Consider the following 16,416-nt stretch of genomic DNA (forward strand, 5'->3'; position numbering starts at 1 on the left):
TTGTGAGAAAATTCCTACACAACTTTCAATTAACAGTTGTCAAGATGGTGCCTTTTTATATGGCAGCCAGATGTATCTTTTTAGTCTGATTGTACTCATACTTTTTCTGCCTTTCTGAAAATGGAAGTATATATATATATATATAAATCTGGGTATTTACTAGATTTCTTCAATCGTCTATGTGTGTGTTGTATGTGTATGTATGTGTGTGTGTCTGATGACTGAAAATAAAACTACTTTGCCATAGGATTCTGAATACTGAGCATACAAAAACAAAACTTAGCTAGAGATTAGGGAGGGTTCAGATATCTTAACAGCTATTCTCTTCTGCTGAATTACTAGAATCAAAGAAGCTCAGGGCTTCCCTGGTGGCACAGTGGTTAAGAATCCTCCTGCCAATGCAGGCGACATGGGTTCGATTCCTGGTCCGGGAAGATCCCACATGCTGCGGAGCTCCTATGCCCGTGCACCACGGCTGCCGAGGCTGTGCTCTGGAGCCTGCGAGCCACACTGAAGCCCGTGTGCCTACAGCCCGTGCTCTGCAACAAGAGAAGCCATCGCAATGAGAAGCCTGCGCACCGCAAAGAAGATCCAGTGCAGCCAAAAATAAAAAAATAAAAAATAAATAAATTTAAAAAAAAAAAAAAAAAAAAAGAAGCTCACATTACTGTGGGGAACTTTGGAGCATTCATTTATGCGATCAACAAATATTTATAGAGCAATTACTATATCCTGTATGACAGGAACTGCCCAGGCTCTGGGGGTTATAGTAATGAACAGGGTGGAAAAAACTCTTGCCTTCATGAAGCTTATACAGGCCTTTCACAAATTAGCTTCACGAAGGGGACAACTGGAGTGGAATCTGAGGGTACAAACATTAGCTCCTACACATTTATAGAGCATTACCAAACTGACAAAGCACTTTCATGTAGTATACATGTACAACTTCTTTGAGGCAAATTTTCTACATGCAACTTAAAAGTTTAAAACTTAGATAATATAATCTATCAACAATTATTTGGGTCTCTTAATAGAAGACTTTAAATGTTTTCCAGTTACATCAGCTTGAACAATGAACCCAAAGAGAATATTAGACGGCTTAGAAGAGGAATGGGGAACCAGGAAATCTGGGGCAAAGTCTTGGCTTTAGCTCTAGCTGTTTGTGTTACTCTGCACAAGTAACACAATTTACCTGGCTCTCTCTTTCACCATCTTAAAATAAGAAGTCAGGAAAGGCGCTATAAAGTCCCTTGGTTTCCAAACCTAGAGATATATAACAATGTTGACCTCCCTTTATAGGAATACAGCGTGTGGGTGAGAAGGAAAAGAATCAGGGAGTAAAAGAAGGTTTATGGATAGACAAGATTAAAAAACCCTATTTATAACTCCCCCCTCTTCCTGTTTGTGGAGGCCCAGACAGGTAGACCCTGCCAATAGATCACCCAGGCTCAAAACTCATTCTAAGAAGGCCTCACCTGGAGAGTTACTGTGCCTAAAGGTAAAAGATGAGAGCAAAATTGCATCCATAAGAGACTGTCAAGAATTAAAACATGGAGAAGGATGTTAAAACATGTTCTCAAAATAACAAGGGCTTAGCAATTCCCAATTTCCCCCTCCCCCAGCCCCTGGCAACCACTATTCTATGCTTAGCTTCTATTAGTTTGACTGTTTTCGATACCTCATGTAACTGTAATCATGCATTATTTGTCCTTCTGTGATTGGCTTATTTCACTTACCATAATGTTCTCAAGGTTCACGCATGTTGCTGTAGATTGTTGGATTTTCTTCTTTTTTAAGATTGAATTATATTCCACTGACATGTCTAGAGATAATGATACTATATTGTACACTTAAAAATCTGTTGAAGCCGCATAGCACAGGGAGATCAGCTCGGTGCTTTGTGACCACCTAGAGGGGTGGGATGGGGAGGGTGGGAGGGAGGGAGACGCAAGAGGGAAGAGATATGGGAACATATGTATATGTATAACTGATTCACTTTGTTATAAAGCAGAAACTAACACACCATTGTAAAGCAATTATACTCCAATAAAGATGTTAAAAAAAAAAAATCTGTTGAGAGGGTAGATCTCACATTAAGCATTCTTACCAAAATGACTTTTTAAAGGAAAAAATTTACAAGGCCTTAAAGGAGACATTAGAAGCTACGTATGGGGGGAAATTAACGAAAAATGGAAGTGAACAAATGTGGGATCCAGGAGGCTAGGCTGAGCAGATTCAGTAGTATTTTCAATTGATATTTCAAATCCATTTACCAGCTTGGGGCATGTTTTTATAAATGATAAAAATGGAAGCGTTAGTGTAGTCAGTGTTTAACTGGAACATTTTAATACTGTGAATCATATTCAGTTTTCAATAGCACAACTTTCAATAAGTACACAGAAATTTTCTACTGAATTCAGAAAGGAAATTAATTTATGTTGGGTATATAATAGGCGTGCCTCCCCCCAAATGGGATAAAAACAATAACAATATGCAAAATGTTTAGACATTATGTTAGATAAATAAAAAAGGCATTACATTACATAGATTAAATAAAAATATTTGCTATTTGATAGCAAATAAAATTGAATCCATTGATAATATTTTTGCCTATGGTAGGACTGTAGTAGAGAAGGATACGTGTATTCTTTAAAATGTTAACAGAGGTTTTGCCTACACATCTAAAGTTATTTTAAAAAGCATTAAATTCAGTCAACCAGTAAATATTTTGTAATTCTTCTATAAATTAAGTGTTTTGCTGAATCATGCACAAGTCCCCCCAGATTTAGTGTTTGTTGATTTTTAAATAGAACTTTCCAAATTACACACTAAGAGAGAAGCACCTCATTTTGCTGGGCTTATACCATTAGTCGGTAGTTGACTTAGAATTTTAGAATTAGATATTTAGTTTCTACCTTTTACTTGTCTGGTTAATAGACAGCCCATCTTTTAGGTTCTGTATGAGAATGGCAGATTGTCCTCCAATTATAATAGGCTAGAATTCATGATTCTACTTTATATATATTTTATACATAATAGCTCAGGGTTATGTGTGTGTGTGCAGGTGTATGTGTGCATGTGTGTTTCTTTTGGAGAGGGGACATATTGTTGTGGAGGGTGAAAACACTTAAGTCCCCATGTGTGAACCTTCAGGCTGCTGGAAGCAGGAGGCAGTGACAGACAGCCTGATCTACCAAAGAAGAGTATCTGACATTTTGGGAAGTGGATTAGCTCTTATCTTAAAATTTTCATAAAATAGTTTTAACATCATTTTATATTTGGTAAGTGAGTAGAAGTTATCATTTTCACAATGAAAATTAGGAGAAATATTTAACAAAGATGTTTGAGAATTACTAAGCAGTCTGCTAAAACTACTCTGGACTAATAGATTCAAAAATCAAATATTGTATACACATTTCTTGTAACTTTTCCTCTATGTCACTGTAAAGACTTTTCTTTGTCATTTGTCTTGGTTAGGATTGCTTATTCTTCCATTCTCCATCTCTCTTCCACCATATTAGCAAGTAGAACTGGATGAAAGCTGTACTGGGCAAAGTAAACCATCAGTCTTCTAAGAAAACAAGTCCTCACCTACCTCACAGCACAGAGGAAAAAAGCAAAACCATGGATTCAGAAAGACCTGAGTGAATATCACAAATCCACAACCACAATTTAATTGTGCTACCCTGGATAAGTTACTGTCTATACATTTGTAATTTCATATTAAAATAAATTTGATAACTAAACTGAAGGTGATTTGAGGATTCATGAGAAAACTATTTGAAAAGAAGTACGCAGAAGCTCAGTTTCTTTGAAGCTTATAAAAGCATATTTGTAATATTAGTAATAACAATAATGGTAATAGTGTTATTATAATAGAATAGTGATAATAATAGAAATAGTAATAGTAATAACAATTGTTATCCGTAGCTGAAGTCACCTTTAGCAAAGCCTATTTTGGTATGAAAAAAAAAAATCATAAGAATAAGACAGTTAATTGTAAAAATATGAAGTAAATATATATTCCTTATTCATGAGGAAGGCCTCAACCAGCAAAGTAATCTAAACTGAGGTGCATCAAAATAAACTGTTAAGTATTCTCTTCAGTAATATAACCCAGTTCATTATCATAAGCAGAACCAGGCAGAGTTAACAATTTTTTTTTCCTAAATCTTATTTTCTTTACTACCAAATATTTGTGTCTGTTTGCTCTTGGGAGGTGTGTGTGTGTGTTTGTGTGTGTAAGAGACAAACTCAGGACTGATTTTTCCTTCATAGTAGAAAAAAGTATTTGAAAAAGAATGTTAGAGTGCTTCAGGAACAAAACTCTCATGCCTCACACATATTTAAGATAAAATTGCCTGTCTTTGAGATAACGTAAGGTGTCTCCTCCATAGACGATAAGGTCTACAAAAACAAAGAACAGTTTTCTTCTTGTTTCATTTTGTTGTTGTTTGTTGTCACTTAGCACCCACCACTTAGCACAATGCCTGATACAGGAATTTGTTATATCTGGTGAACAAATAGATGAGATAATTTCAAATGAGTGAATATCCACTAGAGCATCCACCTATGTAAATAGATGTTGTCATTTACATTCATCTTGGGGACAGAATTGAGTTGTTCCCGAGCTTGTGGAAAGAAGTTCTTCATCTCTGGGGCTAGGAGAAAGTTGGATATAAGACATGACAAGACATGACATGAAAACTGAGTCTTCTTATTGGGAATTAGCTTGCCCTCAGCTCAGTGAAGCAGCAGGGGTTTGGAAGGCACTCTGAGGGTGGATTTGGTCTTTATTTCTTAAGTATATCTACTTATAGTAGCAAAATGTTCAACTAATTAATTAATTTGTTTCATAGTCTGATATATACATCAGACTGTATAATTACATATAGTTATATATAGTATACATATTTATATACAGAGTTGTATATTTATTTATGCTTTAAAATTATTACCCAAAGAATTTTTAAATACTATAGCCTTGAACTAGCAGCAGTTAACCTGGAGGCACAAGATTTTAGGTGATTTTCCAAGAGTCAGCTCGGAGTAGGATGACCAGTTGGAGAGACAAGTGAAATATAGGATAAAATAGTGGAGTGCATACATGTTTTTTGAGGGGAAATCTCAGATACTGCTCTAGAAGAGGGACCTGGTAGAATCAGAAAGGATTGGAGCTTGAATTTATTGAAATTTAGGTATGAACGGAAATGTCACCTTATTTCTAAATAAAATTTGGTGAGAAAGTAGATACATTCATGACATATATGACATCCCTAGGAAAACATTGTCTGGCATGTGGCAAATCCTCCTAAGGTAATATTGTTACCATTATTATTTTTGTAATTGTTACTGTGACTGAGGGTGTGCCCAACCAAACAGTACCTAGAGAAGCATTTATTAAATGCCCTGTACTTTTGTAGATGTGATGGGTGATACCAAAACTTGATAACACCTGCAGTAAGAAATGCAAATTCACCTCTTCAGATAAAGCATTTGTTCAGAAAAGATCTAACCAACAAAAAAAAAAAAAGTAAAATTTATTTAGTACAAATTTATTTGGTACTAAATGCTACGGAAGCTCATTCGGTTTCACTTAGTGCTTTGAGTCCTGTCTGAAAGAAGTGGTCATGAGCTCCCAGAGAGAAGTCATCTTCTCTCTAGTTGAGGTTATGACAAAGATCAAAAGATTTCTTGCAGTAGTTTTGCTGCCCACAGAACCTAAGAGTTTAATGGAGACTTAAAGAGTGACAAATTAGAGGCAGGACATGGTTTTCAGGTCTTACTTTTTTTGCCAAAGAAAACAAATGTCATTTTCCTTTTTTTTTTTTTTAACAGAGACACAAGCAATTGTAAGGAAGCTGTCAAGGGATCCAGATAGTGAAAATTCATGGGAAAAATGAGGTATCTTTTTCAAGGCCCACGAGTTGAGAATAAATGTGGTTATTCAATGTGCAGCGTGTTTTAATTAGGAAATGAGCTAACAATTTCCTTTTGAGTAACCCTCTCTATTGCTGTTTGTCTGAAGCAGAAATGTTCAGAGAGGCCAAATCTGTGTTCATGTGCTGTGTGGAAATGACAACACAGGAGACAGTATTTTGGCCAATAAATTCAAGCCAAAACAATTTTTGCATGAATTATGCAAAGAGAATATAAATCTTCTCTTTTCCTTATATGTTGGGCCAGCATTCTTTGAACAGAAATATTTTATATCTTTCCTTTGGATCATAAGACTTGTTAATGGAAAGGCAGGAAAGGCACTGGAGATATAAAGCTTTAAATCATTTTTTCTGAAGATATAATCAAAGATTGGTTAAGTGGTTTTTCTGAAGTCTTGTTTATGCTTATTACCATCCCAGTATAAAAAGGAAAATGAATTGACTTTCTTAAGGAAGGTTTTAAGAACAGCAAACTGTTCTGCAAACTGTTCAGCAAACCTTAAAACTGTAAGCTTTAGTTTATAGGTTTCCAAATGTAAAAAGTATTTGTCTCTGGTACCTAACAGGTGCTTATTAAAAATGGTTACTGTAAGCTAAAGAAAACAAGTTGTATGGAACTAGAAATCGAAAAAGTGAACTTAAGTATAAACCTTGCACTCTGAAGTTATTAAGGGGTGGGAAAAATTTCAAAGGTAACTCAAGTTAGAAATTTGTATAAGCAATCTAAAGGAGAATAGTAAGCTTCTCCTTCTGATTTAATAACTATATAAAAACTGAACATGAAGGGTTTATTTAAATAGCTAATATGTGGAAAGTACACAATAAAAATAAGAGGTTAATACAAACATTAGGAAAAGTATAGTTTACAATAGGGTAAAGAGAGAAAACAGAGTAGATTATTCATGTATTTATTCATTCACCAAATATATCTTGGCACCTACTAAGTACTTAAAACTATCATAGGTTCTAGGGACCAAACAGTGTGCCAAAATGAAGGGAGAAAAAAATGAAATTAATCTCTAGGGGAAATAAGCTTTCATAGACTCTTCCACATCTACCCAGGACCCCAACTGTGGAATAAAATCTGATGAATACAAGAAGATGTGTTGTATAAAGGCAGTCTGCCCTTCTCTTTCATTTAATTAATTAATTAATTAATTAATTTATTTATTTATTTAGGCCACACCACGCGGCTTGTGGGATCTTAGTTCCCCAACCAGGGATTGAACCTGGGCCCACGGCAGTGAAAGCACTGAATCCTAACCACTCCCACCAGGGAATTCCTGCCCTTCTCTTTTAAACTTGTGACCTACTGGGTATATTTTATTTGCAGGTTTTAGGGTTCTGTGATGTTAAGGATCTCAGAAGAAATGATAAATCAAAACAAAAATCTGGACAAGATACAAAGGACAAGTGCTGTTTTCTCTTGGCCTAATGCATTGCAAGTACACTATCAGTGATCTTTGACGTATTTCTGTCAATTCAGAGAACACAACTATCATAGGAAAAAACACTATTATGTAATCTTCATAGCTACCAAATATACTCCATATTACCTTATGGTTACAGGATTCTTGATGTTCTTCTACTGTAATGTTGATTTTATTGTTACCAGATGCTTGGCCATATGCCTTGGGTTACCCAGGTTCACTGGTCCAACAAACAAAACAAAATTGGAATCATATTGAGTACCTACATCTGATGAAATAACGATATGTAAGAGAAATAAGAAGAAGAGTTCCGAAGGGGAATAAAATTGAAGTACTGTCTTATGAGGGTAGGAACATGAATGCCAAGAACCTTTAAGAACTGAACTCGGCATTCTCAAAAAAGCTTTAATGTGTGAGCAAATTCCAGTGGCTACCAGGACAAAATGTACTTATATGTTTCACACAGCTTTGTTTTAAGAGACTGGGAGGACTGACTGTGTAAGCAATGAAATGCACATTCCCCTCATGTCCAAAAACCCATCACAGCGATATTTGTCAAAGCCTGTCTGCATAAAATCCAATTTGTAATACATTTTAATATTTACATTCGATTGATCTTGGCAGATGTTTTTTAGTTAATCCCTGTATTCAATAAATCGTGCTGAAGAACTTACCTTAGAGCACAGACCTCCCTGTGGCTCAAATAAAAAATAGCTGTGTGTTTAGTAACTTAAGAGAACGTTCAGGCAATCAAATTGAACTTGACCACACAGCTTCCCACCTTTTCTGGTTCCTACATACTAGCATTACTGACTGTTCTTCAATTAGCCCCTTAAGTTCCTACCTCCTGAAAGATGACAGATAGGAGGAATCAGTGACATATATGGGATAATGAAAAAGAATGTGTCACTTGGAGCCAGAAAACCATAGGTAGAGTAATAGCTCTGCCATTGATGAGGTGTAGGACCTTGGGAAACCACTACCTCTTTATGAGTTTCAGCTTCAGTATTTTTATCTATGAAAAGGGGATTATAATACATTCCTTGTCTATCTAATAAGGTAGGCGTGATGACTGAATGAGAACATGTGTGGAAAAGCTTTGTAAATTAGCAAGTTCCTTACCTTTGCAAACTATTTGCAATGTGTGAAAATAACATTGCATTTTGAAACTTGAAACGTTAGTACATTTGACAGTGCATAATTGATACTTCAATAAATATTTTGGAGACATTTGAACAAATCTTGTCATATCTTTCAATTTATTTTCAATTCCAGCTGACTTAAGAGAACTCTGATTCCTTGTTAAATGCCCATGTAATTGTACATTCAGAAAACACCAGGGGCTAAGAACAAGTGTTAAGCCACTCTATGTTTCCACTGAGATGAATTTCTGGGGAATACAATTTATAACAAAAGCCAGAACTATGGCCTTTGAATTCCTGATAACAGAGACCATTTTCCCCACCAGAACATAGAAAGGTGTTTAATCACTTTTTTGGTGGTAAAAAACACATAACATTAAATATACCATTTTTAAGCGTACAGTTCAGTAGTGTTAAATATATTCTCGTTGTGCAACAGATCTCTATAACTTTTTCATCTTGTAAAACTGAACTCTACAACCACTAAACACTAATTTTCCCTCCCCCCACCTCTTAGCAATCGCCTTTCTACTTTCTGTTTCTATGATTTTGACAACTTTAGATAGTTCGTATGCATGGACTCATATAGTATTTGTCCTTTTGTGACTGGCTTATTGTGCTTGGCATAACGTCCTCACCATGTTGTAGCATGTGACAAGATTTCTTTCTTTTTTAAGGCTGCATAATATATCATTGTACATATATAGCACATTTTTTTTATCCATCTGTCTGTCGATGGACATTTGGGTTGCTGCCACCACTTGGCTATTGTAAACAATGCTGCAGTGAACTTGGGTGTACAAATATCTCTTCAAGATCCTACTTTAAATTCATTTGAATACATAGTAGAGGCAGAATTGTTGGATCATAGGGTAATTATATTTTTAATTTTTTGAGAAACCACCATGTTGCTTTCCATAAAAGTTACACTACTTCACATTCTCACCAACAGAGCACAAAGGTTCCAATTTTTCCACATCCTTGCCAACATTTGCTATTTTCTGTTTTTCTTTTGATAGTGACCATCCTAATGGGTGTGAGGTGATATCTCATTGTATCTTTGACTTTCGTTTCTCTAATGATGAGTAAAGTTGAAACTTTTTTTCATATATGTGTTGGTCATTTGGATTTCTTCTTTGGAGAGCTGTCTATTCAAGTGCTTTGCTCATTTTATAATTGGGTTTTTTGTTTTTTTTGCTATTGAGTTGTATGAGTTCCTTGTGTATTTTAGATATTAACCCCTTATCAGATACATGACTTATAAATATTTTCTCCCTTCCATAGGTTGTTTTTTCCCTCTATGTACAGAAGTTTTTAAGTTTGATATTGTTAAAATGTTCATGGCACCCAAAATTATCTACAGATTCAACACAATCCATATCACAATTCCAATGGAATTCTTTGCAGAAACAGAAAAAAAATATCCTAAACATGCAAAAGAATGAAGTTGAACCCTTACCTTACACCTTACACACTAAAAAACCCTCAACATGGATCAAAGACTTAAATGTAAGACTTAAAACTATAAAATCCCTAGAAAAAAACATAAAGGAAAAAGTGTAGGACATCGAAGTTGGCAATGATTTTTTGGATAAGATACCAAAAGCACAGGCAACAAAAGCAAAAATTGACAAGTAGCATTACTTCAAACTAATACACACTTTAAATTAAAAGTACAATGTAATAAAAATTATGGTATGAAATCTCACAATATATCATATAACCACAGTAGAAGGCACTCTAAATTATATAGGGACCTGTTGGCAAGGCACTGGGGAAAATGTTGGCATTAGTTAAGTGAAATGGAAGGGGTGGACATAGCCTGAACCCCTGTGTCATGGTTTAGAGACCTGAGATCATATGACCCAAGTAAGAAGGTTTAAGTAGTCATCCCTCGGTATCTGAGGGGGATTTGTTCCAGAACCCCTACAGATACCAAAATCTGAGGATGCTCAAGTCCTTATATAGAATGGTGTATTATTTGCATATAACCTACAAACATACTCTCATACACTTTAAATCACCTCTAGACCTGAGAACCAGACTCCCACCCAGCCCTACATTAGGCCAATTACCATGGATGCAGACCTTCAACCAATCCCAGCACCAGGCTGCTCCTACAACCCCAGGTTTCTTGCCTATCCCAGTGCCAGGCTGGCCCCATTGACCTAGATTTCAGATAGTTCCTACAGACACAGGCCCCCAGCCAACTCTGTCACCAGGCCAAAGCCCTGTGGTCCCAGCCTTGAGGCTTGCTCCTACAGACCAAGATTCCCAGGCTGCCCCAGCATCAGACTAGCCCCTGCACACCCAACCTCCAGGTAGCCCCTTGAGCCCCTAAGTTACAAACCTCATTTTAACATCTATAAAAGAAAGCACAGAACCTTCTTCTCAGATAATCTGGTGTGCAACTAGCTACTATATCTAAAGATTTTTAGAACGATGTTTGGCGCTGGTAAGTGTTCAATAAAAGCTGGCTATTACCATTAATTTATCCTAAATATTTTTTTTCAAATTTAAAGATTTACAGATACAGGATTATGATTTATAAAGAAATACATGTCCACCTTGTTTTTATTGCTGTCGGAGATTTGATAGCTCACTGCAATTTCCTTATAAGAATAGTAAGACTCTTACTCTCTGGAGTGTGAGATTCCTTGGCCCAGAGGTGAAGTAACAGAACTTGGTACAATATATGAATGCCGAGGCTCTTAGAGGTTGTGAACCATATTATCGAGAGGAAGATGTCTGGGCCATGGATCTGTGCTGATTCACATAACTTGGAGGAGATAGGAGTGGCGCATTCCCTGAATAACAAAGATGTGTGACCACAGAGGTGACATTAACATGGATTATGTGGCACAAGAATACCTGGGTACCAAACAGTTAGAAATTGGGCTTTGGGAACTTCAAGGACAGTTGTAGTAGCCAGCTGGTATGGACAAAGTGTTGTCTGTGGGCAGCATAGAAATGGAACACCAATCCACAGGCAGGCCACCAAAGCTTTGACAATACCATTTCTGTGTCAGCAGAATGGATAGACAACTATAGAGCCCTTTCCCCCAAAACGTTCTGCATTGCATAAGCTCCAGCATACATGAGTTTGCTATGAATCAGAATCATAGAGAGAGTCTGGGTCTCCAATGAATGGACGAAATACAATGTCCTGCCAACCTTGAGAAAGATTTGTTTTGATAAAGCAAAATAATGTGATTTGTTTTGAATCTGAGAATTGTGGAGTATAATTATCCCATTATATTAACTACCAAAGGGCTCTAGAAAAATACTCTATTAGACCCAGACCAATGTCATGTTATAGAGCATGGCCTGCTTCACTTCACATGTCTGTTCTTTATTGTGGTGATTGGGTAGATGAGTGGAAATGAAACTAATAATATCAAATGTTCTTTCCACAAACATCAAAAACAGAGATTTGATGAATTGGAAACATGCTAGGTCTAAGGTTATGCTTAATTAGAATGAAGGAAACCTTGGAGAATGAGAAAGACCCCCATACACATGAGTAACTTAAACATTAAATGGTCACATGTGAAAAAAATTGACAACACCAGAAACATGTTGTCATATTGCATCAGGAAAGTTTTACCAGTTAGACTTGATAGAGAAGTCTAAAGATGACACAGTGCACTTTGAATGTGCAAAGTGGAAGCTGTTTGCAGAATACCAGCATGCCAGAGTGTGGCAGAGTTTGAATCCCAACTCTGCCATTTATTAGTTGTGCATCTTTGGGTAAAACATTTTATCATATTCAGTGTCCATTTCTTCTGTAGTAAAAACTGGGATAATAATGGCCAATTGGGCAGAATTATTATTAAGAGTTACATGGTAAATTCACATAGGAAAGTCCCTCACTCAGTACATGGCACATTTTAGGAGCTTAGTTGGTTTGGTTCAGTTCAATTGAGAACATTCAAATCAGGAGTAAATTGTTTTAAATGTTGGTCAAACATCTGGTTACTTCGGTGTTATCTAGACATGCGGGGTTGTTTGAATGGTTTTTAAAGAAAAAAAAATTCTTGACTTTTAATAAAGAAAGGGACCTCTAGCCTGTGAAATGAAACTTCATTGTGAAACAAATAAAATATTTAATATTAAAGACTTTTGCTCATAATTCACCTTGTGAAAATAGAAGAATATATATTCACACACATATATGTATCATTTTTTACATCGTTGTCAAGTTACTGAAGCCAAATTTAGTTGAACAATCTTGAAAAAACAAGAGAAAATGATTATCAGAGAAAATAAATAGCAAAAAAAAAAAAAAATCCAGTGGAATATTCAAAGTGCTAAAAAAATACTGTCAACCTAGAATTCTATACCCAGTATAATTATTTCTACATCTATATTTATATCTATATATCTATGAATATATATTCATGAATAGTTTCCTTCTTTTAATTTGTGACTGCATAAAGCAAAACATATAACAGAATTTTGGTTGGTTTATTTTATACATAATGTAACATATATGAATATAATAACATGAAAGTGGGGTAAATGGATCTCTTACTTTGCAGGGTTCCTAATTAACACCTGTAGTAATGCAATATTAAATCTAATTAGGTTTTGATAATTTAAATATGATATTATAATTCCTAGAGCAACCTTTAAAAATAATTCAAAGAGACACACCTATAAAGCAATAAAGGAAATGAAATAGAATCCAAAAAATTGTTCCACACAAATTTTGTTCAATACCAAACAGGAAGTAAAGGAAGAACAAAGGAAAGAAACTTATTACACAGATAGTAACAATGTAGCAAGTGGCAGACCTAAATACCCCAATTAAAGGAATTACTTTAAATTTAAATAGATCAAGTACTCTAATCAAAAGCAAAGAGTGCCAAAATAAATGTAAAAGAAGACAAAACTATATATACTTTTAAAAATTCACTTTAAATACAAAGATACAAAGAGTGTGAAGGTAAAAGAATGAGAAAATGCAAATGAAAATATCAGAAGGCTAGAGTGGCTATATTGATATTAAATTATACAGCCTTCAAGACAGGCTTTTTTTTTTTTTTTTTTTTAGGGATGAAATGTCTTCCATGGTGCGTTTAGTCTCTCAATTCATAGTAATTCCTATTTTTTTTTTAAATTTTTATTTTATTTATTTATTTATTTATTTATTTATGGCTGTGTTGGGTCTTCGTTTCTGTGCGAGGGCTTTCTCTAGTTGCGGCAAGTGGGGACCACTCTTCATCGCGGTGCGCGGGCCTCTCACTATCGCGGCCTCTCTTGTCGCGGAGCACAGGCTCCAGACGCGCAGGCTCAGTAGTTGTGGCTCACGGGCCCAGTTGCTCCGTGGCACGTGGGATCTTCCCAGGCCAGGGCTCGAACCCGTGTCCCCTGCATTGGCAGGCGGATTCTCAACCACGGCGCCACCAGGGAAGCCCCAGGCTTATTTATTTAGAGATAAAAAGAGAAAATTCATAATGATATAAAAGATCAATACATCAGGAAGCTATAGCACCTAATAACAGAGCTTCAAAATACATGAAGCAAAAACTGACAGATCAAATGACAGAAACACAGGTATCTTGTTATAAGAAGTATGAGATTAAAGAGCCTGTGATGAGTAGGAAGCAAGTATGGAGAAGTGGGTACAAATGTAAGTGTCATCATCAGGATTTCTGTGTTACAGTCATTTTCACTGTGAAAATGATTTGATAATGAACTTTGAGGGTCATTCATTCATTCATTTAATAAATATTTTTTGAGCATTTATGTTTGGGACAATAAAGTTAGGGTGGTTATGTAGTGGGGAATAAAATAGACATAACCTGCCATCGTAGAACTTGGTGCTTCTTTTGGCAAAAAGCTGATTTACATAATAATCTTTCTTCAGAATGAGGAATTCAAGTTGTCCTAGGCAAAACAGAGGAGGAAAACAGAGAAGAAATGGAGAGACTGATGACCAGACTGGATGAGACCCTGAGCAATCACAAATAGGAAGAAGGCTGGATTAAATATGCTAGAGGACAAGGAGCAGGATAAACACAAATGGGGTATAATCTTCTTTGGTGAGGAAATGACCATAGGATCAAGAAGACATGTGATAGACCATAGAGCTGTAAATGTGGTTGGTGTAATATGAATTCGTAAGAGGCTATAAAGGAGAGTGAAATTCACAAGAGAAAGTAAAATACATATTATGAAATTAATAGGAGAAAATTAAACATATAAATACAAATATATATATGCGTATATATGTATATATAAGTAAAATAGATATGTTTCAGAAACAGGCAAAGTTTTGAGTACTGTTTGGAAAAGTGATAGAAAGCAAGAAGGCTTTTCTTGGCAAGTGTGATTAAGTTTAGGGAAGAACAATATAAAGCAAAGCCATGTGAAATTTGAGTAGAGATCTTCCAAGGGGAAATGATAGCAGATATTCTCTGCAGTGGCTGAGGGGACACAACAGGAAGTAATGCGAAATAAGGTTAGAGGAGACAAAGGGCTAGTAGAGAGCACCTGATGAATGCTGGACAACCAGGCTTTAAGTGGAAGATAGACATATGAGCAACAGAATAATGCAAGTAAAAGTGATGTTAGAGAAAAATTATCCTTGCTGCTGTGTCACAGATTTAGAAATGAATTATTATAACAGTAAAAGTTGATCAAATAACATTTTTGGATGAGGGACTTTGGTGGATAATTTCCTCACCCTTGCAACATGTTTTCATAGTGAGGGAACATCTATTATTGCAATGTTCTGGTCTCCTTATTTACTTTTTTCCATGGAAAAGGCGATGACTTATTTGATTAGTGAAGTTTATAAAAGGTACTGAGCATGCATGACTGAATTCCCTTTTCCCTTTGGTATTCAAATTCTTATAAGAAGCCCCAGTTCATCTCTGACCCTCCATGATACATGTTTATGAGAGTAGACTTCTAGGAAGGAATTTGTGTGGGTGGGTATATATTTAAATTTGGCTATAATATTAGACAAGCTACTGTTACCATACTCCATCTGCTTGACCTCTGTGTTTCTCAATATTTTTGAACTTCGATGGGGAATAGGATCATTATTTACTATCTCCATCAAGCCTTAGGATAGAAGAATTAAAAATGAAATACAGGCTATTTCTTAAAATACTCCTGTTTTAGCTACAGTCTTGAATGTCTAATTATTAATTGGCAATACTCTGGAAAGAGGTTAGCATTACTTACATAAATTTGGGATTCATTGCTTATTTTATTCATCCATTTTCTTCTCTTTAGGGAGTCATCATGTTCTAATGGAGGCATATAAATTGTCTAGTGAAGAAATGAACAAAAAGTTGCAAAATAAAAAAAATTGGGAGTTCACTATGCTAAGATAATATTTAGAGCTATGAGTGATTCAGTTGTCCAGAAAAGAAGAGTGGGAAGATAAGAGGACCAAGGGAAGAACTTTGTGGTTGAAGTCATGGACTGTGGGGAAGGGAGTGAAGACAGAAGTGTCTATCCATAGAATGGAAGAAAAGTGGGGTGCAAAGGACATGAGTGGTACTAAGGAAGTAAGAGAAATGGAAGAAAAGATAAATAGGTTAGAAAAAGTAATCTAGGCATTCGCATATTTAAATGTAGACTAAGAGTGATGCTTAGGTCACAGATATGGAAACAGAAGTAGTCACTGGAGTAGAGTGATGGTGACAGCCACTGGTGCTGAGGCAGACAACCACTGGTACTGCATTGATGAGTTACCTCAATTACATCCTAGTAATTCAGGATGATGGCAAGGTTTTGTGCGAAGTGGTTAGATTTTAGCTATGTTTAGCTATGTTCTTAGAGAATGATTAACAGTCACCATACCTCAATTGAGTTTTTGCTAAATGCCAAACACTATTCTAAGGCACTCTTGAGTCAACAATAAACCAGGCTGACAAGGTTCCTGAT

The 16,416-nt window shown here is 35.8% G+C and overlaps 1 long non-coding RNA gene across 1 annotated transcript; it reads left to right on the forward strand.

The window, feature by feature from the left end:
* The first annotated feature begins 1,544 nt into the window (after positions 1 to 1,544).
* On the forward strand, positions 1,545 to 15,080 carry LOC309646709. The gene is made up of 2 exons (XR_014255549.1): positions 1,545 to 13,543; positions 13,935 to 15,080. It is a non-coding gene; the product is annotated as an uncharacterized lncRNA (long non-coding RNA).
* Positions 15,081 to 16,416: the final 1,336 nt, after the last annotated feature.

Source organism: Balaenoptera physalus (genome assembly GCF_965194825.1).
Source record: "Balaenoptera physalus genome assembly, chromosome: 17".
Taxonomy (NCBI): domain Eukaryota; kingdom Metazoa; phylum Chordata; class Mammalia; order Artiodactyla; family Balaenopteridae; genus Balaenoptera; species Balaenoptera physalus.